Here is a 26,093-nt window from a genome sequence, read left to right as displayed (position 1 = left end):
GATCTTCAGTAACTACCTCACTGTCATAGCAGAGGGAATGTCTGTCTCCCATTATCATGCTCTATTTTCATGAGGACAGTTGAGTGGAAAGATGCTTTGGGGGGTCTTCTCAGGGAGCTGTGTGTATAGAGTTGAGCTAAGGGAAGGTGGGGTCTGAGCATGGGTTTCCAGTGGACTTCATATCTCCAATTTCTAGAGTCAAAAGTTACGGTTTTGGAATTTTCTGTTCTTTTGTATTACCTATGTTTCTCCTCCCCTATATCAACTTCATTCCATTTAGACTTGGCTTTGAGTTTCAGGTTCTGCTGTGGTGAATTGCACCACACATGCTTAAAGCTGCTCCAAGACTTTTCTAGTAGCTGCATGTGGGTTTTGAGGAAGACAATTTGATTTATAGCATGAGCTATGTCTTACTGGGTTTCTGTTGTCTTATGGTCTAAAGTAATGCTACCCAACAGACATAGAATACAAACCACACCATGAGCCATTTATAATTTTAAAGTTTATGGTAACTACATTAAAAAAGTGAAAATAAAGAGGTGAATTAATTTTGATAATATATTTTACTTAATCCAGCATATTCAAAAGTTTATTACTTCCATATCTAATCAGTATAAAAGTTAATGAGATATTTGACATTTTAAAAACCAAACTGATGAATTCTTTTTTTTTTTTTGAGGTTAAAAAATCTTTATTTGAACTGCCCCATTCACCATTATTGGTCACTCTGTTATCCATGAAACTCATTTTTTTTTTCATGGCAGTTGTGATACCATTCTCTTTTTTTGAACTGTATACTCAATATTTTTACTATTTTAATTTTATTGAAGTATAGTTGTGTTACCAAAATGATGAATTCTGATGTGTCTTTTGTACTGACGACATCTTATACAACCATCTCAATTTGGACTAGCCATATTTCATGTGTCTTATAGCTACAGTATTGGACAGCATGTAGTCATAGTAGATGATATTTTAACAAATATTTAAAAATTAGAAGTAGTTCTGAATTATTTATTACACACTGAAGCTCTGATATAAATTGCTGTAAGTTTTGTCTTCAGGGCTTTCTCTTTATAAAGTAACCCTTTTATTTTTTCAGGAATGGGGGGATATTAGAAGGTTCTAGTGTTTATCTGCAGGAAAGGGGTTAATGTGTGTTCTCTCAAACCTACCATTCATTCTGGAATTAAGATAGCATCAGTGAATTATGATCCCATCCTCCCTATTTTGCTTTATGCTTTGCTGTACCTTGACCTCAGAACTACCTATGAGCCAAGAAATGCCAAGACTGTTGATTTTAGATCGAGGTTAGGATTTGGCTGTGTTTGACTGGAGCCCCGTCTTACATCGTTGCTGTACTTGAAGTGGTTTCCACACACAGTCTTAGTTATTTGGTGCTGTCATCCTCCAAAGTAATTTTCTGTGCTTGCTTTTTTTTTTTTTTTATGAGTATGAACTTTATTTTTTAAAAAGTGTAAAAATGATTTTATTTATTTTTATTTCTGGTTGCACTGGGTCTACATTGCTTTGCTCCCCCAAGTTGTGGCGAAAGGGGGCTACTCTTTGTTGTGGGGTGCAGGCTTCTCATTGTGAAACTTCTCTTTTTGTGGAGCACAGGCTCTAGGCAAGCAGGCTCAGTAGTTGTGGCCATGGGCTTAGTTGCTCTGTGGTATGTGGAATCTTCCTGGGCCTGGGATTGAACCCACGTCCTCTGCATTGACAGGAGGATTCCCATCCACTGTGCTACCAAGGAAGTCCCTTCTGTGGTTTTTATGTGGTTGCGTTCTCATAACAAACAAGTATACTTTTTATGCTTGTAGCTTCCCACCTTAACTGAAGGACTTCCAGTGGGCAGCAGCCACAACCAAAGGAGGCAGAGACGCTAAAGTGGCTAGAAATCACTTCCCAAAGACTGTGCATCCCCATTTTTGAGCCAGGTGTCTCATTCTGAGGGAGAGGTATATCACAAATAATTGGCCTGTCTGTCATTCCATTGGCTAGAACTTCAGCCATTGGCATTTCCATCCGTCTACATAAGAATGATGGTTAATGGCAATAACTATTTATCCTTGAACATCAACAAGGAACTGTGGTGGGTGTGACGAGAAGCGAAACGGAGGTGGCATCCTCCCTGCCCCTGAAGAGCTTGGCCTGATCATGAAGAAGAGATGCCACAGGGAGTTCTAGTTGAGGTCCTCAAGTGTTGGAGCCGAGGTATCAACAGGGTACGAGGTGACCCTGAGGTCCTGAACAGGGGTTCCCAGCCTCCAGAATCTAATGCCTGATGATCTGAGGAGGAGTTGATGTAACAGTAATACAAATTAAGTGCATAATCAATGTAATGTGCTTGAATAATTCCCACGCCCCTGCCCTGGTCCTCAGAAAAATTTTCTTCCACAAAAATGGTCCCTGGTGACAAAAAGGTTGGGGACCACTGCTGTCAGATACAGTGAATAAGCATTTATTAAGGACTGTTTCATGCCAGGAGACTGACTAGGTGTCAGTGACAATTAAGGTGAGGACAGTCTTTTTCCTACCAATATCCTCATCTACTGTGAGATAAGGGTGAAAAAACCACCGTCAGTGCCATGTGAGGTGTGATATACTGGAGGAACAGAACTACAGAAAGACGGAGGAAGCAGAGAATAAGACCTCCAGTCTAAGCTGTGGTCACATCTTCAGAGGTAAGGGTGATGGGGCTGGCTTTCAAAACAGGAGTTCACGGGCAGGAAAGGGAGATGGAAGCAGCCTGAAGAGAAAGGGGTAGGAGGGAAGGTTGAAGGTGGTTCCGGAGCTGGTGAGCCCTGGAGAAAAGTCACACCTGGGCACGTTGTGATCTCAATTGTCTTAGGACGTTTGATTCAAATGCTGCTTCTGTTATGTTCATGGATGTTGAAAAAATTATTAAAAGTTCCTAAGGATGGATAATTTATTTTTTCATGATTATTTAAAAAGTACCACCTCAATGACTGTTTTGATTTAATGGCTATAATAGTGAGGATCCATGTCATGGTGGTTAAGAGCAGACTCTGGAAGTTGAAGTGTATAGATTCACATCCCAGCTCTGCCACTTAAAACTGTGCTGTTTAGCTCCTCTGTCCTTCAGTGTCTTCATCTGTAGTAGGAGAAATAATAATAGCACCTCCCTCAAAGATTGTTCTTAGTCATGAGTTAAGATTTTGGAAGGGCGTAGAAGAGTGTCTGCTTTAATATAAGTATCCTAAACGCTTGTTAAATGAAGGCACTACACAAAGTTCTAGTGGCTGATGATGACAAAGAGTTTTCTGGGTGAGTGGTGTGTGATCAGGACATTGTGTATGTGTGTGTATGGTTTTTCCAGTGGTCATGTATGGATGTGAGAGTTGGACTGTGAAGAAAGCTGAGTGCCGAAGAATTGATGCTTTTGAACTGTGGTGTTGGAGAAGACTCTTGGGAGTCCCTTGGACTGCAAGGAGATCCAACCAGTTCATTCTGAAGGAGATCAGCCCTGGGATTTCTTTGAAAGAAATGATGCTAAAGCTGAAAGTCCAGTACTTTGGCCACCTCATGTGAAGAGTTGACTCATTGGAAAAGACTCTGGTGCTGGGAGGGATTGGGGGCAGGAGGAGAAGGGGACGACAGAGGATGAGATGGCTGGATGGCATCACTGACTCGATGGACGTGAGTCTGAGTGAACTCCGGGAGTTGGTGGTGGACAGGGAGGTCTGGCGTGCTGCGATTCATGGGATCACAAAGAGTTGGACATGACTGAACGACTGAACTGAACTGAACTGTGTGTGTGTTTGATAGAGTGAATTTTTTGTCGTCCACCTGGTCTGAATTCATCCATGATGTTCACCGACATGAACGACGATTACAATAGGCAGCCCTGACCTGGGATTGTACGTGTTTTATATTTTACTTTAGCCTGTGCTAAAAACACTTTTAGTTCATAATATCTAAATGATCCACTTCAAAAAAACTTACCTATAAAATATTCAAAATGCACCTCTCTTCTTAGAGAATACGTGAGAATATGTATACATCAGTACTGGATCATACATCAGAATAGCACTTTTGCAAGTAAAAGCAGAACCATGTTATGTCTCAATGATTGATTTGCACTCATAAAATTGATAAGAAAAATTACAAATAGGCATAAAAGTAAAGAGAACGGTGTAGTGACCCCTCATGTACCCAATATTTAGATTTTAGCTCTTCTTTTGGGGGGTAGTATTTTAAAGTAAATCCCAGAAAACATGACATTTGAAACCATTAAATGTTAGATTAGAAATTTTGAAAGTTTGCTTTCTTATACAACGACATTATCCAAAGCAATAATTTTTTTGATACATCCCATCTATAGTCAAAATTCCCCACCTGCCCCCAAATGGCTTTATAGAGAGTTTACTTGAATCAAGATACAAACAAGACCTACCCAGGGCATTTGGTTTTCAAGACCCATATGTTTCTGTTAATCTTGGATGGTCTAGATCTCTACATTAGTTTGAGAGGGTCTTTGTGCGACGGCCTCCAGGTCAGAGACCTAGTTGACGCCAGGTGACGGACATGACCAAGTTCATCTTAAGTAGAAATACTTCTGTCAACAAAGTTAAATTATAATTCTCTCATGATCAGCTTTAAAAATTTTATTTATCTATTTATGGCTCTGCTGGGTCTTGGTTGCTCCGCACGCGCTTTCTCTAGTTGCAGCGAGTGGGGGATACTTTTGTTGTGGTGCACAGATCTGTCACTGCAGCGGCTTCTCGTTGCAGAGCGTGGGCTCTAGAGCACAGGCTCAGTGGTCGTGGTACGCATGCTCTGTGGCATGTGGGATCTTTCCAGACCCGGGCTTCCAGACCAGGGCTTGTCCCCTGCATTGGCAGGCAGATTCTTCACCACTGGACCACCAGGAAAGTCCCTTACAGTCAATTTTAATGTCAACTGTAAGTATTGTAGGCAGGGGACCAGGGACCAGGAATGAATGAGACAGGATCCCTGGGCTCAGCAATCAGGCAGAATTTCTGCTCTTTGACCTACCAGAGGATAAGATCTTGAGGGCGAGTGGGGAGTGTGGCTGCCCTCATACAGTGCTGCAGATTCCTGCTTATGGCTTTTCTTTGCATCAGACGATTGAGAAGGCTGGAATTTACAGCTCAGTGGCAAAGGTTCCCTGGTGATTAGAGACAGGAGGTCTGGGGTCTGCCCTCCATCCTAACACACTCTCTCCTTGGGACACACTGTCAGATGTTTCCTTCCTCCATGATTATATGTTGTGTCGAGTCTCCACACATATGCCAAACCCTGGATAGCATTTGAGAGAGAGTTAATATTTCCCAGGAAGTGGCATTGTAAAAAAAGCACACATGAAATATTAACATTTCCCCTCTTAGGTCTTGGCTTTATGTATGCCTCCCTTCTTCTAATTTGGAAGGAATTGCTGAAGGTGGTAAATTTGCTGGGAAGAAAGGAGAAAGCTCCCCCTGCCCATCCCTTCTCAGGAATATGTACATTAGGGAGAAAGCATGTTCCAGATACCAGAGGTGGACCAGGAGAATGTGGAGAGGAGACAGGGGGTGGTGAAAGCCAGGTCTGAGAACTGGAAGGAACTGGTGTTGAGTTCTTCCCTAGTCACTGAGCAGATGTTTTAACTTGAGCAAGTTTCTGAACTTCCTTGAAATCCATTTTCTAATCTGTAAAATGGGTAGTATGATGCCTTTTCCATATGGTCTGTTTTGAAGATGAAATAAAAGATTATGTTGTTCAGTTGCTAAGTTGTGTCTGACTCTTTACAACCCCATGGACTGCAGCATGCCAGGCTTCCCTGACCTTCACCATCTCCTAGAGTTTGCTTAAACTCACATTTATTGAGTCGATGATGCCATCCATCTCACTCTCTGTTGTCCCCTTCTTCTCTTGCCTTCAGGGTCTTTTCCAATGAGTTGGCTCTTCCCATCAAATGGCCAGAGTACTGGAATTTCAGCTTCAGCTTCAGCATCAGTCCTTCCAATGAATATCCAGGGTTGATTACCTTTAGGGTTGACTGGTTTGATCTCCTTGCTGTCCAAGGGACTCTCAAGAGTCTTCTCCAACACCACGGTTCAAAGGCATCAATTCTTTGGCCCTCAACCTTCTTCATGGTCCGACTCTCATATGACTACTGGAAGAAATCATAGCTTTCACTGTATGGGCATTTGATGGTAAAGAGATATCTCTGCTTTTTAATGTGCTGTCTAGGTTGGTCATAGCTTTTCTTCCAAGGGGCAAGTGTCTTTTAATTTCATGGCTATAGTCGCCAACTGCAGTGATTTTAAATAAAGTCTGTCACTGCCTCTGTTTTTTCCACATCTGTTTGCCATGAAGTGATGGGACAAGATGCTATGATCTTAGTTTTCTGAATGTTGAGTTTTAAGCCTTCTTTTCATTCTCCTCTTTCACCTTCTTCAAGAGGCTCTTTAGTTCCTCTTCACCTTCTGCCATTAGAGTGATATCTTCTGCATATCTGAGGAGGTTGATATTTCTCCTGGCAGTCTTGATTCCAGCTTATGATTCATCCAGCCCAGCATTTCACATGACGTACTCTGTATATGAATTAAATAAGCAGGGTGACAATATACAACCTTGACATACTCTTTCCCAATTCTGAATCAGTCTGTTGTTTTATGTCTGGTCATAAATTGCCTCTTGAGCTGCATACAGGTTTCCCAGGAGGCAGGTAAAGTGGTCTAGTATTCCCATATCTTTGGGAATGTATACCATGAAACTCTGAAGCCATTCATTTTTCGTCTGAAAAAGACTTGGAAATGAACACTTTCAGAATCATTACATTTCTCCCAATAGAGAGGACACTCCCCCACCTCCCCCTGGGCCCCCACCACCCAGACCCACATGTTGCATGTGTGCCGGGTCGCTCAGTTGCAACTCTTTGTGACCATATGGACTGTAGCCCACCAGGCTCCTCTGTCCAAGGGATTCTCCAGGAAAGAATACTGGAGTGGGTTGCCATTTTCTCCTCCAGGGGATCTTCCCGACCCAGGGATTGAATCCATGTCTCCTGGATTGCAGCCAGATGCTTTACCATTAGCGCCAATGAAACACCCGTACGCTTTCTGTCTATGCATGTGCATACCACGTAGACTCACTTCTGTTCACTTTTTGGTCCTCTGATCTTTGTTATCTAGGTTAGAAGAAGTAGTTAGGGAAAGTGAATTGAAAGTTGTATGTTACAGGTTGTAGGCCTTAAAAGATGGCATATCATCGGAGAAATATATCCTTTCTTCTGAGATGCCTGTAGTATTATTGGTGTGGGGGACAAGTCCCCCTTCTCCTTTCCAACTCTACCTCTTTAAGTTTCATCCATTATCTCATTTATTGAAATGAACTTCATTTGGGAATGAGAAAGTTTTGGCATAGCTAGGAGCTTTTAATGGAAATATGAGAGAAGACATCTCTGACATATATAATATGTTCAATATGTTTCCATATATTGCACAATCTCTGATGTGTTACCCAAGATTCATAATGACAGATGGGCTGAGTAGAAGCAGGAGCACTCCCCAAGTGGGAATGTCTTTAGAAACCAGCACTCCTTCCAAGGTGCTTTGAGCTATTCTGAGCAATTGGGGTTCAACACATTCACCCCCAGCCAGAGCAGGTTCTGCCAACACACTGCCTGTGGGAGCTTTGTTGCCTAGCATTTTGCTCCAAACAAGAGTCAAGCCAGGCAGCAGAGTCTTAGAGAAACCTAGAGCCAGAGGATCGAGTTCCTGTTTTCAGCTGTGTGACAAGTTACTTGACTTTTTTCAACTTGTGATTCTTCACCCGTATAATGGTGATGAGAAGTAGTTTCTGTCCATTTTCCAGCTATGAAATAAGTGATGAGAAATTTTTGAGAGAATGGTGGAGGTTATGAAAGTCTTGATGTTCTTTGCAGCTATCCTTTTTACACATTTAGAGTGGAAATATTGGGCTGCCCAGATGGTGCTGGTGGTAAAGAATCCATCTGCCAAGCAGGAGATACAAGAGACGTAGGTTCAATACCTGGGTGGAAAAGATCCTCTGGAGAAGGAAATAGCAACACACTCCAGTATTCTTGCTTGGAAAATCCTATGGACAGAGAAGCTACAGTCCATGCATGGGGTTGCAAAGAGTCAGACATGACTGAGCACACAGCAGAGTGGAAGTAATTAGGAGGGATGTTTCTTTCTTGTCTTGTTTGACTCTAATCTGATCATTTGATGACTCAAGATTTCCTCAAATGCAAACCGCACATTCTAGAGTAATGCAAAATTTTATTTTGGGGTGAGAGAGATGAGAAGTAAAGAGATTTGGCCATATAATGTGGAGTTAAGAAAATTGTAAAAACACCTAAGTGAAAATATAGGGTCAGAACAATAGCTGTACAGTCATTTGCGGTGTTTTCCTGTAGTCATTCTAAAAGCATCTTTTACTTTCTTATTTTTCTCCCATCCTCTCTGACTCATGCTACAACAGATCTGAATCTATGCAATATTTTGTATGCCATCTTTCTCTACCACATTCTATGAGCTTAAACTGTTTATCAGAAACTGCTTTTTTTTTTTTTAAATCATTTATTTTTGACTTGCACACAGTCTAATTGCCTTTTTTCACCACGCCCATACATTGTGCTGACAGAGCCTTGTTTTTTTTCAGCATAGTTTTCCTATCTAGGGTGTGTTCTTGTTATTGTAGTAAGATAGATAAAATGCCTACGTAAAGATGTACTCGGGCTGAACCCAAGTATATTCCTGGATTTATGGCTTGTTAAAGTAGAATAGAACCAAGCTGTCTTTGGAGCCAGTGCCTTAGCTTTGCAGATGAGACAGGAAGGATTTAGAGAAAGAAAGTGCTTGGGTATTATAGGGCTCATGATTCATCAGGGGAACACATGCCTTTGAAAGGGAATAGCTACCAATGACAGAAATCCTAGGATGTCTCCTTGGGTTAATTTAGGATTTTATTTATTTTTCTTTTTTTTTTCCTGGAAATAACTGGGGCCACTGGAAGTATAGAAAATTAAGGATGTTATCTTGTTTCTCTGAACGAATAAGAATATTCTTCAAACTGGGAAAACATTATCCTATTGCAAATTGCAAGTCAGAAGATAACTATAACAGGCAGCTTTACTGGATGTGCTCATTCCTCTGGAAACTGTACAGTAAAATGACTGTAATTTTTTTTCCTTTTTGCGTTCTTGACATGCCTACCAGTCTGCTCACTCCCTGCTCCCCACAGCATACCTTCCTGCCTCTCCCTTTCATCCAGCCTAAACATCCATTGCAAACACATCCTTATGGGCTGTTGTCAGCTGCTTTTGTTCTCATCGGTCCTACATGTGCACGCTCAGTCGTGTCTTACTCTTGGCAACCCCAGGGACTGTAGCCCGCCAGGCTCCTTGGATCTGATCTCAGCCCATCTCCAAAGGCCTGACTTGGCAGTCTTAAACTCTGTTCTGCCTGTGATTCTTAGACTTGGTGTTTGGCCTTGGCCTCCGTGGAGTCTGGGTATTGATGTGTTCAGTAGACGAGGAAGTGGGGCTCAGTGAGAACAGAAAGCCTGAGCTCTCAACTGGAGGCAGGAGCTCCTCCAGCTGGGGCTTGTTGATTCGGGGGCCATGCCGTTCATCACAGAATCACAGCAACAAGATGTGCCCACAAAGGGAGGCTCTTCATGGCAGGAAAAATGAGTATGTTCTCACCAGCTTTCCTGCATTAGGGAATCCTGCAGTAGCAGTGAAATGCAAGGGGCTTCACTCAAGGGAACACCCCACCACATGTCCAGAACTTGTCATTTTAGGTCCTCAGCCACTCACCATGCCCCAGCCATGGCCTAACCCTCTTTTCCACTCATCTGATTGCTCACGCCTGTGGTGCACACACCTCCCTCTTCTGAGTGAGCCTATTCATTGTCTGTAAGACCTGAGTTTTCCTCTTGCTTTACCTTTGTTTCTTCTGTTCAATTTGAGCACCAAACTTTCAGGTAATAATCCCTTCTTTTTCTTCTAGAAACTTCTTCCACAGCACCTCCCATTCAGGTGACATTTCATTCCACTCCTTTTGGGTGGATTCAGGAAAGTGTATACATTGATCCTGAATCAAACTGTAGATACTCTTTAGAGGGGTGTGTGTATGTTTGTGTTTATGTATATAAATGCAGCTTCAGAATAGTGATTTACCTCCTGATTCATATACAACAGGCATAGAATCTCAGCATTCTATCAGTGGACAGAGTCCTTGATAAGGATCAACAAACCTGAATTTTGTACCTAGGTCTGCTACTATCCTTTGCTGTGTGACAGAGGACAGTCACAGCCTCCATGAAATCTTAGCTAAAAAGTATGGAATCAAATTATTTGACACCAGCATCTTTTACCGATTTTGTCCATGTAAGGTAGATCAACTTAGCATGATTTGGAAATAACACGTGGGGGAATTTATTATAGAAATAGATTAGATATCTTAACCACCCACTGCAGTGATTTTTGGGGGACCCGCAAGTTTGATTCAGTGGAAGAAGATAGACGTGTTCATGGCTAGTAAGTAGAAGGTGAGAAGACCCAGAGGAGATACCTCATTAGCTATTATTGAAGATACTATTCATACATCTGGCTGATGTTGTTGACATGTTGACTTTCTGAGAAAATATTCTTCCAGCAGCACTTTACTGGCATGGGCTATGTTTTTAAGATATTTGGCTTTTCTCACATAAACCAATTAACTGTCATATTCTATCTTTCCAGGAGTATCCAAATACAAGTTTGGCCAACAGCCAGTTTGCCAAGTCTTGGAGGATAATAGCTTATTATCTATCAACAGCCTTCTTTTAAAATCTCTTTATTCAATCCTGGCAGTACTTGTGATGCAGAGGTTATTTATAAGGCTGTGAATAAAGGTCTTATTTTGGGTGTGAGCTGCCCTGAGTAGCCCTAGTGATTTAATTTTTCCGTTCAACAGCTCATTGTTGCTGTAGATGACCAAAACATGGACTCCCTTTCAACTCTTCACTAAAACTTTCACTATTGTCTGAAAGCTTTGATATATCTGACTTGCTGAGTGGTTTAGAATGGTCGAATGCAATCTTAGGTATATCCTGTAAATACAGATAAATAATAGGAAAATGTATTTAGTCAAATTTGATAGTTCAGATTCACAGGCAACAGTATTATAATAGATTTAGGTTTCTCTTCTGTAAAAAATGACCTCCATATTTAAGAGGAAAATCTGCTTTCAACAACTTCAGTGAGAGGGTGATTTTTTTTTTTTATCTTATAAAGCTTATTTGAACCAGCATATTAATGATTTATGAACCAATAAGGGGACAATATAAGGGATTACATTTCTTTTGAGCTGTACAAAGTTGTAAAAAGCTTAGAGAAAAAGGACTTCTTTCAAGATAAATGTTTGTTGAACTGATTTATTGCACCCTTCTAAATGCTCTTGGATGAAAAGTTCATATCTAAACTTGTGTTTTTTATGTTGTTAAGTTTTCTAGAAGATGGCTTTGAAACCTGAATGAACATAGATTTAGCCATAATGCCTAGCCCTTGATAGTTCCAGTTGAGAATGTGGACACTGTGATTTAAGTGCAAGAAAGAATGGCGCTCAATTCAGTGTCATGGCTCCCTACGAAAAAAGGAAGAACCATGTGACCAGTCTTCTCTGTTTTGAATCCACTTGCATGATCTCGCAATTCAATGAATATTTACTGAGTGCCTTCTATGTGCTATCACATGGCTGCATTGTAGCTATAGTAATAAAGGAGAAATGCATTCTCTGCCTTCAAGGAGTTTATAGTCCAGTGGAAGGGTCTGGACAAGGGAACAGAATATTAAAAGGCAGAGTTGCCACCAGAGATGAATAGGGTGGTTCTGGAATTTGTGGAGCATAGTCAGGAGGGGCAGGGAAGACTTCTGGGAGATGGGCAGTCTGGGCTGAGCCCTGAATGGTGAGTAAGTTCTTACAGGTTAAAGGTCGAAGTGGAAGAAGATTGTTGAAAACAGAGGAAGTAGTATGTGTGAAGGGCTTCAGATGACAGAGGATGGGACTAGAGCAGAAAGGGCAAGGGGTAAATGATCTTCCTCAGCTGCTTTTCATCATCGTCAAAAGAACACCTTCCCTGTGGGTCAGTTGTGAGGCTCTGTGAACTGTCATAGAGCGTGTGCTTATCAATGGTTCCCTACTTTGAAAATGTTCAGCTGTTTAGTCGTGTCCAACCCTCAGCGACCCCATGGACTGTAGCCCACCAGGATCCTTTGTCTATGGGATTTCCAGGCAAGAATACTGGAGCGGGTTGCCATTTCCTTCTCCACCCTGCAAAAGTACCTTCATGTAAAAAATTTTGCACATGTATTATCTCATTTAATTCTCACAGTAAACCTGTGAAATAGATCACATTATCTGGCTTTATAGATGAGGCTCAGAGATGTGATAACTTCACCAAGATTACTTGAGTAATGAGCTAGTACTGAGTCTCGAGTGGTTTGCTTTCCTCCCTACACTGCCCTGCATCTTCATCTTCTCCATCTCCATCTGCTTAACAGTGGCTACCATTGTTAACAAAGCCTCTACCGTTGGTCAGATACTACCAAGCACTCTACAAATATGGGGTCACATAACCCTCATAACAGCCAGGATCATCTGGAAAGGAGGAACCCATGTTCTTTACTCATCCTGTCATGTACTTTGTGAAGAAGAGAGCTCACCCCTCTTCTGCCTTCAAACACAGTTGGAAAGCACTGATTTGTGGGGAGAGGGAAGGTTATTTAATAACAATTCCTTATATGAAGACTGAAGCCTTTTTCTTCTGAATACCATGGATTGTACAACTGATCAAGTTTTCCTCTTTGATGGACTGCTGGCCAGTTTTGAGCTAAATTTGTACCCACCTCTCCGCTTGAGCTAAATTTGCACCTGCCTCTCCCCATGTCCCCTGCAAATCCATAGGTCTTTTTAGAATGTATTTTTGTATTAGCTCCACTCCTGTTTCTGTTTTATGGTATTAGTCTTATTTTTCTTCCTCTTTTTTTTTTTTTCTCCCACATCTAGTTCATCTTACTGTTCCTGGAATAGAGCAGGACATAAATAATTAAAATGTCATTAAATTACCTGAACATAGCAGGAATTTAAATATTCTGCTTTGTTGTTCTCTGCTACTGGAGGGTGAGTTTGTCCACGTCATTTCACTCACTCCTCCCTAGGACCACAGCGTTTGTGAGTTGGCAGTCCAGGATTTCAGGTGCTCAGGGAGCAGAGGGCAGAGTTTTGGCTTATCAGTCAGTTCAGTTGCTGAGTTGTATCCAATTCTTTGCGACCCCATGGACTGCAGCATGCCAGGCTTCCCTGTCCATCACCAACTCCCGGAGCCTGCTCACACTTGTGTCCATCAAGTCGGTGATGCCATCCAACCATCTCATCCTCTGTCTTAGCTTACAGTGGCCCCCAAATCTTTGCCAATAAACTTAGCCTAATTAGCCTTATATTAATATTTTTTTTCCTCTGAAGCTCACGATTCACTTACTCTTCAGGTTTGCCTTGTCTTTATAAATAACAGTGGCTTTTTTCCCCTTTTTAAGCAGATGAGCCTGAGGAAGAAGCCAGAGCTGTAGCATCCTGTGTGCTTTCATTCCGGAAAGATGTACATGTAATTTACTGTAATTTAGAATGAAGTGATAGGATGCAGTTTAGTAGATGTCTCCAGAAGTGGAGCATCAAAAATATACTGTATCTCAAATGAACTTATTTATAAAACAGAATCAGACTCATAGACTTAGAGAACTAACTTATGGTTCCCGGGGGGAAGGATGGGGAGAAGGGTTAGGGAGTTTGGGATGGACATGTACACACTGCTATATTTAAAACAGATAACCAACAAGGCCCTACTGTATAGCATAGGCAACTCTGCTCAATGTTATGTGGCAGCCTGGATGGGAGGGGAGTTTGGGGGAAAATGGATACATGTATATCATTCAAAGGACTGAGTCCCTTTGCTGTCTACCTGAAACTATCACAGCATTGTTAACTGGCTGTACTCCAATAGAAGATAAAAAGTTTTTTTTTTTTTTTAAAGTATAAAATAAAAGGATATGGTAAGTCTACAGGCACTCATTTGAAAATAAATTTTAAAATGTTAAAAATACACTGTATCTGATGGAAAATAAGAAACATATTTCTTGGAGATGTTTACCTAAATCAGTCAAATAATATTGTGCATGGGGCAAAGGACAATTTAGTATCATGAACCTGGCTCTTGGAGCCATGTCTAACTCTGCATGCTAACTTTGTGACTAGGATAATGACATCATTGTGCTGGCTCTTTAAATCTGTATAGGTTAAAAGAAAACAGGAAGACCGTAGTCTTGTAAAGATTACTGTAATGCCATGGAATTACTCTGTAGAATGCCTGATGCTCAGTGTTAGTTATTATCCTTAGCTAGACTTCTGCATAGGCTTTGTATTTAAGCTTAATTGTTCCATTTCCTGGAAAGATTTTAACAGAAATAACAATAGTTATTATGATAACCACTGTGGGGTTATTATATATGTGCATATTGTATAAAGTATCCTATATATTCCTATGTATGCTGTGTGTATCATATAAATGATTAAATAGAATACTCTCTACACATTGTATATAATACGTATGGTCTTTTTGTTGTTGTTCAGTGCTAAGTCCTGTCTGACTCTTTGTGACCCCATGGACTGCAGCATGCCAGGCCTCCTTGTCCCTCACTATCTCCCAGTTTATCCAGATTCATGTCAGTTAGGCTCCCCCGTCCCTGGGATTCCCATGTCAGTTGACATGACATCCCAGGCTCCCCCGTCCCTGGGATTCTCCAGGCAAGAACACTGGAGTGGGTTGCCATTTCCTTCTCCAATGCATGAAAGTGAAAGGTGAAAGTGAAGTTGCTTAGTCGTGTCCAACTCTTAGCGACCCCATGGACTGCAGCCTCCCAGGCTCCTCCGCCCATGGGATTTTCCAGGCAAGAGTACTGGAGTTGGGTGCCATTGCCTTCTCCCGGGGAGTATATATATGTATGTATATATGTCCAGTGTTTTTGCTACTTCTTGGTGTACTTTGCTTTTACAAGACCTCACTTCCTCTCTGGTCTCCTGATCTCCCCCCGCCCCTTTTTTTCCTCTAAGCATTTCTCACTGTCAAATTTACTACATATTTCACTTATTTACTGTTTGGTCTTGCCTTGTAGAATGTATGCTGCAAAAGGGCATGGTGTGTGTGTGTGTGTGTGGGTTTATTCATACTACAGTAATCCTTAACGTCTAGAACATTACCTTGCTTGCAGTAGTCACTGGAATCTATATTGAATCAATGAACGATCTTCAAACATCATCAAATTTTCATTAATATGAGTTTTGATGATACTTGAAAAAGAAAAGGTACTTGTTTGGTTAAGGGCAGAAGCTCTTCCCGGTGGAAGTGGGTGCTTGAAAGGCCAAGGGAAAATACAGGTTTTAAGACTCTTTAAAGTGGTTGGTAGCTCAGAATTCTGTAACAAATTAGTTGCAGTCTTTTTGTCGTCAGTGAATGGAGTGCTGACTGTGAGCTAGGGCAAGACCAAATAGGAAATGTCCAGCATGCCTTCAGAACACTAGCCATTTTTCTATTTATACACAAGGGTATTTTGACAGTACCAAGAGATATGAATATCTTAGTTGGAATTCACAGATGTCAAATATTTTTCTTGTGCAGCATCTGGTCTACTAACCCATCTGGGGTCATGGAAGTTGACCATTTTGTATCCAAATACCATATTAGTTCAAAACAATCTTAAGTCTTGATGGACACAGGAATCCTAAGATAAATTCAGCTCAACAGATATTCCCGTAACATATGTTATATGCAAGGATTCTGCAAGGACAGCAGGGGACGTGAAGATAGAACCCTGTGCCAGACCTTTAGGAACCAACAGTCAAGTAGAGAGAATAAAAAGAAGTGCAAACATTCTGGGCCGAAAACAGTTAGAAGAGTTGTTTTTCTCTGTTCCTTGTGGAGAGTTTTAATTCTTCTGACTGTATTAATGACAAACTTTCTGAAAATGCCTCTCTCTTTATGAGAAGGCTTAATTTGCTACCTGTCACAGGCAGAGATGAATGTTTTTACATTCTTGGGGCTTCTGGATTTCTGTATGAAAGGAAAGTATTATTTACTAATACTTCCTCTGTGGCGGATAATGTGGTAGACATGATACTCCCTACATTCCATTTACTCCCCGCATTCCACTGTGAATCCAGTATAATTATTGCTCACATCATAGGTAGGGAAGCTGAAGCACAGAGAGATTAAGTAGTTATTGCCAATTTGCTGTTGTTTAGTCACTAAGTTGTGTCTGGCTCTTTTGCAATGCCCATGGACTGTAGCCCACCAGGGTCCTCTGTTCATCGGATTTCCCAGGCAATAATACTGGAGTGGATTTCCATTTCCTATTTCAGGGGATCTTCCCAAGCCAGGGATTGAACCTGAGTCGCCTGTATTGGCAGGTGGAATATTTACCACTGGGCCAACCATGGGTTATCAAATTCAGTTAGTAAATGAAAAATAGACTCCAAAAACATTTTTCTGACTAATATCATGCTTCTCCCTGCCCTATTTTCCTTGTTTAACTGTAATTGAATATAAAGACTCTGAGAAGTAAATAATACTATGGCATCAGTTTTCCTGGTTCAAGGGAGAACATCACCATATGTTATGCCTCACAAATATCTTTAGACCTTGGAGAAATCATTGTGCAGAAGACACAAGAGAGGTGGGTTCGAACCCTGGGTGGGAAAGATCCTGGAGAAGGAAATGTTAGGCTGAATTTAAAATGAACAAAATACTGCCCTTTTTATATAACTTTTCATGAATGGATTTAAAAAATCTTTACATGACATTTATTTGTATATAAGTGACTGCTGTTAAAGTGCTTTATCCCAATTATGGTTTTATTTTCTCCTTGTTGATACTAATTGACTTAAAGAAATTAAGTACAGTTGACAAATGAAATTGTAATATCTTTAAAGTATGCAACCTGATGATTTGATATACACAGATGCCGTGAAAAGATTCCTATCATCAAGTTAGCACATCCATCACCTCACAGATTTACCTTTTTGTTCTGGGTGTGAGAACAGAAGTTTTAATTGCTCATCAAATTTCTAGTATAACATTCAGTATTATCAACTATAGTCATGTTATACATGAGGTCATTGGACCTTGTTCCTGTTTATTTATTATTTATTTGGCTGCACCAGGCCTTAGTTGTGGCACAGGGTCTTTAATTGCAATAAGCAAACTCTTATGTGCCATGTGGGATCTAGTTCCCTGACCAGGGATTGAACCTGGACCCCCTGCATTGGAGCACAAAGTTTTAGCCACTGGACCACCAGGGAAATCCCTGGACATCATTTCTCTTATAGCTGAAAGCTCATACCCTTTTACCAGCTTCTCCCTATTTTCCTCACTTTCCTAGCAGCCACCATTCTATTCTCTGCTTCTATGAGTTCAACTTAAAAAAAAAAAAATTCCGTATGTAAGTAATCCCATGTAGCATTTCCTCTCTCTGTCTGGCTTAATGGCCTCCATGTTCATCCATGTGGTTGCAGATGACAGTTTTCTTCCTTTTTAAGGCCGAACAGCATCTCATTGTGTATGTGTGTATCATATTCTCTTTACTCATTAATCAACAGACACTTGGATTATTTCCATACCTTGGCTATTGTGAATAATATTGCAGTGAGCACAGAAATACATATCTCTCTTTGAGATAATGATTTTGTTTCTTATGAATATATATTCTGAACTGAGATTGCTATATCATATGGTAGTCTGTTTTTAATTTTTTGAGTGATCTCCATACTGTTTCCCGTAATGGCTATACTAGTTTACATTCTAATTCTGTCTTTGTAGTGAGGGCCAGTCTAACAGGTATGAGGTGATATTTTATTGTGAGTTTGATTTGCATTTCACTCATAATTAATAATGTCAAGCACCTTTTTATGTACCTGTTGACTATTTATATATCTTCCCTGGAAAAACATCTATTCTGAACATTTGTCCATTCTAAAGTTGGGTTTTTGGTGTTGAGTTATATGAGTTCCTTGTATATTTTGGATATTCTTTATTGAGTATGTAGCTTGCAAATACTTTTCCCCAATTTCATAATTTGCTTTCTTTTCTTTTGTTGATGGCTTCATTTGCTATGCAGAAGCTTCATCTTTTTTTAAAAAGAGAATTGGCAGTAGAAAAGTAAGTTGAGCTGTCTGGTTTGAATTATCCTTAATTTGAAAGAGTGTGACCCAAATTAATGGAATTTTACTTGACTGTTTTTAAAGAGGATAGTATCACCACCAAGAAGATGTTCTGATGAATTCAGGGGATATTTCAAATAATCCTTTGGCAATAAATTTTTTATGTCCCTTATAAAATTGTTCTTTTTTTCTTACATATCCTCCGACCTCCTAAAGAACATTAATTTAGTATTTTCCTGTGGACCTGAGGATTTATTTACAGTGAATATCTTTTTATTTTTAAAGCTTTTCTTTTGGGTCTTACTCTGTTTGCAGTGTTCTGTGTGAAATAAAAAATAATAGCTATAAATGTAGGTTTGTAAGAAGGCCTGTTCATTTGGTATGAACAGTTTCAACTGTGTGAACTTTTTTGGCTCATGCTGTTATATACATTTCAGGTATATGACATAGCGATTCACATTTTTTAAAGATACTCCATTTATAGTTATTATAAAGTACTGACTCTATTCCGTGTGCCATACAATGTATCTTCGTAGCTTTTACGCATAGTAGTTCGTATCTCTTAAACCCCCGCCCATCTTGTTCCTCCTCACTTCCTGCTCCCGACTGGTAACCAGTAGTTTGTTCATTGTGTCTCTGAGTCTGTTTCTTTTCTGTCCTGTTTACCAGTTCTATCTTTTTGGTTCCCTATATGAGTGATAACACATAGTATGTGTTTTTGTCTGCCTGATTCATTTCACTACGCATCAGATCTTCTAAGTTCACCCATGTTGTTGCAGATGGCAAAATTTCATCCTTTTTTATGACTGAGTAGTACTCCACTGTGTGCGTGTATGTGTGTGTGTGTGTCTGTATACCATATCTTCTTCATCCATTTGTGTGAACTTTTTGAAGCTATGCTTATCTAAGGAAAGATGCACATTGAACCTAAGCTCACATCAAAGAAAGTGACTTTTTAAATTTCACTCTGTAAAAGGCTATTAAAATGAGACCAAAACTCAGCTCATGGGCATCATGAAAATAGTATAGCAAAGTGTTGTGTTCTTACCTAGATTATTTTTCCTTTTTTGCAGTTTTATTTAGAAATAATTGGCATATGTCATTATATTAATTTAAGGCATACAGCATGATGATTTGATTTAAAAATATTGTGAAATGATACGACAATATGTTCATCTAACATCTATCTTCTCATAAAGATACAATAAAAAAAGAAGAAAGAATAATTTTCCCTTCATGATGAAAACTTAGTATTTACTCTCAGTAAATTTTCTGTACATCTTGTAGCACTATTAGCTATAGTCATCATGTTGTATGTTACATCCCTCGTAATTATTTCTCTTATAACTGGAAGTGTGTAACTTTTGGCCACCTTTTTCAATTCCCCTTCCAAACACCTGTGGTAACCACAAGTCTGATCTCTTTTTCTGTGAGTTTTGGGTCTGGTTTCACTTAGCATCGTGCCTCCAAGGCCCATTCGTGTTGTCACAAATGATAGGATTTCCTCATTTTTTGATGGCTGAATAATATTTCATTATATATCTGTTGTTGTTTAGTCACTCAGTTGTTTGCAACTCTTTGTGACCCCATGGACTGTAGCCCGCCAGGCTCCTCTGTCCATGGGGTTTCCCAGGCAAGAATACTGGCATGGGTTGCCATTTCCTTCCCCAGGGGATCTTCCTGACCCAGGGATTGAAGCCGTGTTTCCTGCATTGGCAGGTGGATTCTTTTGCACGGAGCCACCTGGGAGTCTCTCTCTCTCTCTTTTCTCTCTCTTTTCTCTCTCTCTCTCTCTATATCAACTTCCTGATCCTTTAATTCACTGAGGAACACCTGTGTTGTTTCCATGTCTTGGCTATTATAAATAATGCTACTGTGAACATAAGAGTGCAGATATCTTTTCGAGTTAGTGTTTTCACTTGAATGTATTTCCAGCAGCGGAATTACTGGATCATATGGTAGTTCTGTCTTTAACTTTTTGAGGAGCCTCCAGACAGTTTTCTCTATAGGCTCTATGTCAACTTACAATCTCACTAACAGTCTACAGGAGTTCCCTTTTCTCCACATCCTCACCATCTTTTTTTACCTCTTTTCATTTTGATGATAACCATTCTAACAAGCATGGGGATGATAACTCAATGTCGTTTTCATCTGTGCTTCCCGAATGGCTAGTGATGCCGAGCATCTTTTCATGAACCCATTGGCCTTTGGTATATCTTCTTTGGAGAAACATCTATCCAGGTCCTTTGTTCATTTTTATCTGGGCTGTTTGTTGTTTTTGCTGTTGAGTGGTATGAGTTCTTTATATGTTTTGGATATTAACCCATTATCAGATATATGTTTTTTTCACTTTGTTGGTGGTTTCTTTTGCTGTCCAGAAGCTCTTTATTTTGATACAGTCCCACTTGTTTCCTTTTGATTCTGTTGCTTGTGCTTTAAGGGACTCTTCCAGGGAAGATGTCAGTACAGCTGGGTCCCCGGGATTTTGTGCATGCACGTTTCCCTGATATGAAGTTGCAGATGATGGAAAGCAGCCCCTTTGAGGTGATCATTTTTCCCAGTCTGTGTTTTTCTTGGCTTGGGTATGGAACACGGAGGTCTCTGAGCCCTTGGAAGAAGGGCCCTCCATGCACGTACTGCTCAGCTCCCAGGCCTGTGTTTGTGGAAAAAGTTCTTAAAGAAACAGATTGGAATTGAATAAGCTCAAGTATTCTCTTGGGAGTTTCCACGCAAGTTGCTTTAAAATTTTTTTTTCCCCCTTCACGAGCTTGTGGAAATGTCTCAGGGCTGCCTCATCTGGAGAGATTTGCACATTAAGCAAAACTTTTTATAATTCATATCCCTTCCTCTTCTCCCAGGGCTTCAACACACAGGCAGCCTCATTTGCATTCTCCAGCATTCATCTCTCTGCTTCCTGTTTGTTTCAGGACTGTCTTAGGGAGTTACAGCACCCTTCTCTCCAGCTTCCAGCCTGTGTCTCTTGTAAGTCAGATAGTTGGTTGTGTTCAGAGTGGAAGGAAACTGCACTTATTTACATGGAAAGTGTCTTTCTGGACACCCACTGGCCTCTTTCTCTGTATTTCAAATCCTTGAATTGAGAGCCAGCAGAAATGATAGGAGGCTGAAGGATTCAGTGGCAAAGCCTTAGAACCAAGTACCATTCTCTGTTCTCTCTGCTTTAGGAGTTATTCTTAGCATGAGGATTTTTCATAAACATTGGCTTAAGTGTACAGACAGATTCCCCCCACTCCCCACCGCATAAAAGATGTTTTTCTAAAAGAAGTTAATTTCCTTTAGAAGCATTGCTAATTCTTTCAGACCAAAGAATGTACTTAAACATTTTTAAGCATTCTAACTAGTAAGTGAAAACCTGTTACTCTGAACATTTTTGAAGCATTGAGAGCTATTTGAGAGAATAATTTATGTTCTGAGTAAATTTAGATAATAATATGTTATACTAAGAACAATCCCCCTTGCCCCTTTGTCTCCATATCAGTGAGGAGCCAAACATCAAACCCTCCTCTTGTATCGTCCTGGTGAGTCCCTTACTAAGTCTGATGGTTAACATCAGTCCACATCTCACTCAGTCACATCAGGGCCCAAAGGGAAGAAGAAACTGCATTCAACTCACTAACCTTCCTTCTGCTCCTGGGTTCCTGCTATATCTTGGAGGAGGTATGATATAGTACATTAGAGCATTAATTAATTAGTCCATTCATTTGATCCATGCTGTCTAGGTGTCTATAGTATGTAGTTCTAGGTGTTTGCACTATGTGGAATGGTGGGCTAAATCATTATTTAAGAGCTACAAGTTAGGTATTCAAGATAGACATGAAAAAGTGAAAGTGTTAGTTGCTCAGTTGGGTCCAGCTCTTTGTGACCCCATGGACTAGCCTTCCAGGCTCCTCTGTCCATCCATGGGATTCTCCAGGCAAGAATACTGGAGTGGGTAGCCATTCTCTTCTCCAGGGGATCTTCCTGACCCAAGGATTGAACCCAGGTCTCCTTCATTGCAGGCGGATTCTTTACCAATTGAGCCACCAGGGAAGCCCATCCATTCATTTAGTACACACTCTCTAGGCTCATGTGGGATGTGGGTCTAGGTGCTTATAGTATGTGGGATGGTGGGTTAAATCAGTATTTAAGAGCTAAGAATTAGCTGTTCAAGATTGACATGTACACCAGTAAATGAACTGAAGTATTATACATGCTATAATAGAATGTATGTAGGAACAACGGGGAGAAATAGAGAACCTCTGTCTTCATGAGAGATGCTTGATACAAGAGGGCACTTAGCATTTCCTGTGGCTGGTCTCACCAGGGAATTAACATAGAAATGAAAAGTCTAGTGTTCTCTAAGAAGCACCTTGTACTTTTTAATGCATTCTCTTAGCGCTTCCTAGAAACCATTATGAAAAGCCTATATCCCACCCAGCTGACCTCCCAGTGCTGGTGGTTTAGGAGCACCTGTTGCTAGTGAGGATCACTGGTGTAGAACTCTGACCTAGACAGAGTCTGTGTAAGAGTTCACAAGAGATCACAACACAGGTCTCAATATGAGTAGATTAACCAGTGACAGGTGCCCTTTTCCTAGTTTTGTTGCTGACTCATTGTGTGACCTCCTTGGGTTTTCTGTTTATTAGTTGTAAAAACGGCTGCTCTGTTTTATTTCATGGGGACTGATATAAAAGATAAAGTGAGAAAACCAAGGAAATACTTTGAAATGTGTAAAGTGCTTGAAAAAATGGTACATATGTAAGGAAATGCCATTTATCATTGTATTTTGGGGAAAAAAATCACATGACATAGTGAACATGGGCAGGAGAGAAGGAAGAAAGGAAGGAAGCAGGGGAGGAGGGAAGGAAGCAAAGAAGGGAGAAAATAAAGGGGATGTGAAGGAAAAGGAACAGAAGAGAATAATAAAATGCAACACATCCTTAGACACCCGAATCCAGGCTGTGGTTTCTGCATAAGGCCAAGGTGTGTGAAGGAGGTACTGGGAGAAATGGAGAATATGGTTGGGGAGGATCCCAGTAGACTCAAGGGCTGTAACTTTCTAGGTTTATTTGGATTCCACTATTCAGCAGAGAAGGCAATGGCACCCCACTCCAGTACTTTTGCCTAGAAAATCCCATGGACAGAGGAGCCTGGTAGGCTGCAGTCCATGGGGTCACTAAGAGTTGGACACGACTGAGCGACTTCACTTTCACTTTTCACTTTCATGCATTGGAGAAGGAAATGGCAACCCACTCCAGTGTTCTTGCCTGGAGAATCCCAGGGACAGAGGAGCCTAGTGGGCTGCCATCTGTGGGGTCACACAGAGTCGGACACGACTGAAGTGACTTAGCAGCAGCAGCAGCATCATTCAACGACTGGAGTTGATCTTTGCTGCTTCTACTTCTGCTGCAATTATTGAGGAAAACTGTTGTGGATAAATAAATGACATGAAATCAACCCTCATAAGGTCAAAAGATATAAGATGAGACATCAAAAACATAAAACATGGAGGAGGAGATTAAAAACGTTGAGCTTGAAAATGGGATCAAACTTAAGTTGTTATCAACTTATTAAAATAGACTGTTATAGATTTAAGTTGTTACATGTAAGCTTCATGGTAACCACAGAGCAAAAACCTACAGTAAATACATCAAAGGTAAAGAGAATGGAATATAAGCCTACTACTCAAGAAAGTAATCGAACCACAAAGAAGAGAGCAAGAGAAGAAGAAAGGAATAGAGAGGAACTACAAAAGAGGAAACAGTTAATAAAAGAGCAATAAGCACATATCTATCAATAATTACTTTAAATGGACTAAATTCTTCAATCAAAAGACAGAATTGCTGAATGAATGAAAAAACAGAACCTATCTATATGCTGCCTATAAGAGAGACACTTAAGATGTAAGGAAATCCACAGAGTGAGTGTGAAGGGATGGGAAAAGTTCCATGCAAGTGGAAACCAAAGAAAACTGGAGTAGCACATGTATATCAGACACAATAGACTTTATCACAAAGACTGAAATAAGAGGTACAGAAAGGCAGTACATAATGATAAAGGGGTTAATCCATCCAGAAGTTTTTACATTTGTGCATATTTATACACCCAACATAGGAACACCTACAGGTATGAAGCAAACATTAATTGAATTAAAGGGAGAAATAGAGAGCAATATAATAATAGTAGAAGACTTTAATACTTCATTTACATCAATGGGTTGATCACCCAAACAGAAAATTAAAGCCATAAGGAAGCATTGGCCTTAAACAACACATTAGGCCAATAGGGCCTAGCATAATAGAATATTCCATCCAAAAGCAACAGAAAATACTTTCTTCTCAAGGTAGAATTCACCGTTACTCTGGTCCTACCAAATTACTTGAAATTCTTAAAACTCACTGTGCCATTTCTGCCTTAATGTCTGTATATTCTCTCTCTTTCCTTCTTGACTAAATCTACTGACTCCTTTTTTTTTTTTCCCCTTGCCAAACAGTTTCTGCTCATCCTTCAAGACTCAGCTCAAGCTCTCAATCCTTCTATAAACCTTCCCTGACTTTCCCCCAGGGCAGGTGGTGGCTCTTTCTTCAGCTCCTCATGACCCTTTCAGAGGCAAGGACTTGTCTTTTTTCACCTCAGTATCTTGATGCTTAATATAGTGTCTGGCAAGCAATTCATTCTAAAATTTGATTAATACAAATGTACATCGAATGACATGTCAGAATTAATTTTCCCCAGTCCATTTTGGAACGAATATGGTGAAAGAGAATTGAAACCAGGTTTTCTGAAATCAACTGCCTTTGATTTTTCTCCATTTCCATCATTAGGCCAGGATCTTATTACTTAGATCCTTGAAATGGCCTTGGAACATGTTTCCTGGATCCAGAGTTTCCTCTCCACCAAAACACTCTCCATGCAATCTGTAAACGGATTAATCTTTCTCAAAGTGCTATTTATACCACTCTTCAGTCTAAAACTTTAATCTCTCTTTTTTCTACCCAATAAAGTTCAAACTCCTTAGCCATGTATTTAAGACTTCAAAATCTGTTCCTCAACTTATTTTGCTGCTTTATCTAACACTACCTCCAAGGCAAAGGCTTTCTGTTGTAACCACCTGCTCTGTTTACCATGGTCCGTATGTACCCAGCCAGGCTCTTGTTTGAAATGTCTGCCCTCTTCGTTTCCGTTGTCAGCATTAGAGCCCTCCCCACATCCTTCTGCTTGCCCTCACTCTTCTTTTTTCACCCTTGGGATTCCTTTTTGTACCACACCATTCAGAAATGATCCCACAATGTCTAATCTTCCTCTAAACACTTAGGTTTATACCACCCACTTTGAACTTGTCACATACCTACATTACCTTGAGAACCTAGAACACCTGGGTTCTAGTTCTAGTTTCAGCATTGATAAAAATGACTTTTTCATCTTTGAAGTGGGACTGGTGATAGCTCCCCATTTACCTTTGTTAGAGTATGGTAGAGATCAAGTGTGAAAATGGTATTTGTGTGAAAGTACTATACACCGTGAGAGGGTTCTTGTTATATTTTATCTTTGATGTAAGGTTGCAGTGCTAAAGAATGCCAGATCTACATCTTATACATAGGTACTTTCTCTTTGCATCCTGAATGGTTTGAAGTCTGGTGCCTTGCACATAACAGGTGCTCAGGAAATGTCTCTTGAATGAATGATGAATCATCTCTGCAGGAAAGAGGGGGAGCCAGCTCATTGTCCCCATGGGGTTTGTTTGTTGACAACTGAGACTAGGGATCATCCTGAAATGTGAGATCATGTTTCAAGCTCTTTCCCCTCAAACCCCAACCCCACACATATTTACACTCAAAACTACTTATTCCC

General features: G+C 40.4%; 1 long non-coding RNA gene across 5 annotated transcripts in view; it reads left to right on the top strand.

The window, feature by feature from the left end:
• The window catches only part of LOC147357624 (uncharacterized), a 301,874-nt gene that overhangs the window by 18,495 nt on the left and 257,286 nt on the right, over positions 1-26,093 (top strand). The window lies entirely within an intron of this gene.

The sequence above is a fragment of the Bos grunniens genome, chromosome 15 (assembly GCF_055505025.1).
Source record: "Bos grunniens cultivar Pamir isolate PY7600 chromosome 15, Bosgru_T2T1.0, whole genome shotgun sequence".
NCBI lineage: Eukaryota > Metazoa > Chordata > Mammalia > Artiodactyla > Bovidae > Bos > Bos grunniens.
The sequence above is the reverse complement of the archived record's forward strand: the minus strand, read 5'-3'. Positions and strand labels throughout refer to the sequence as shown.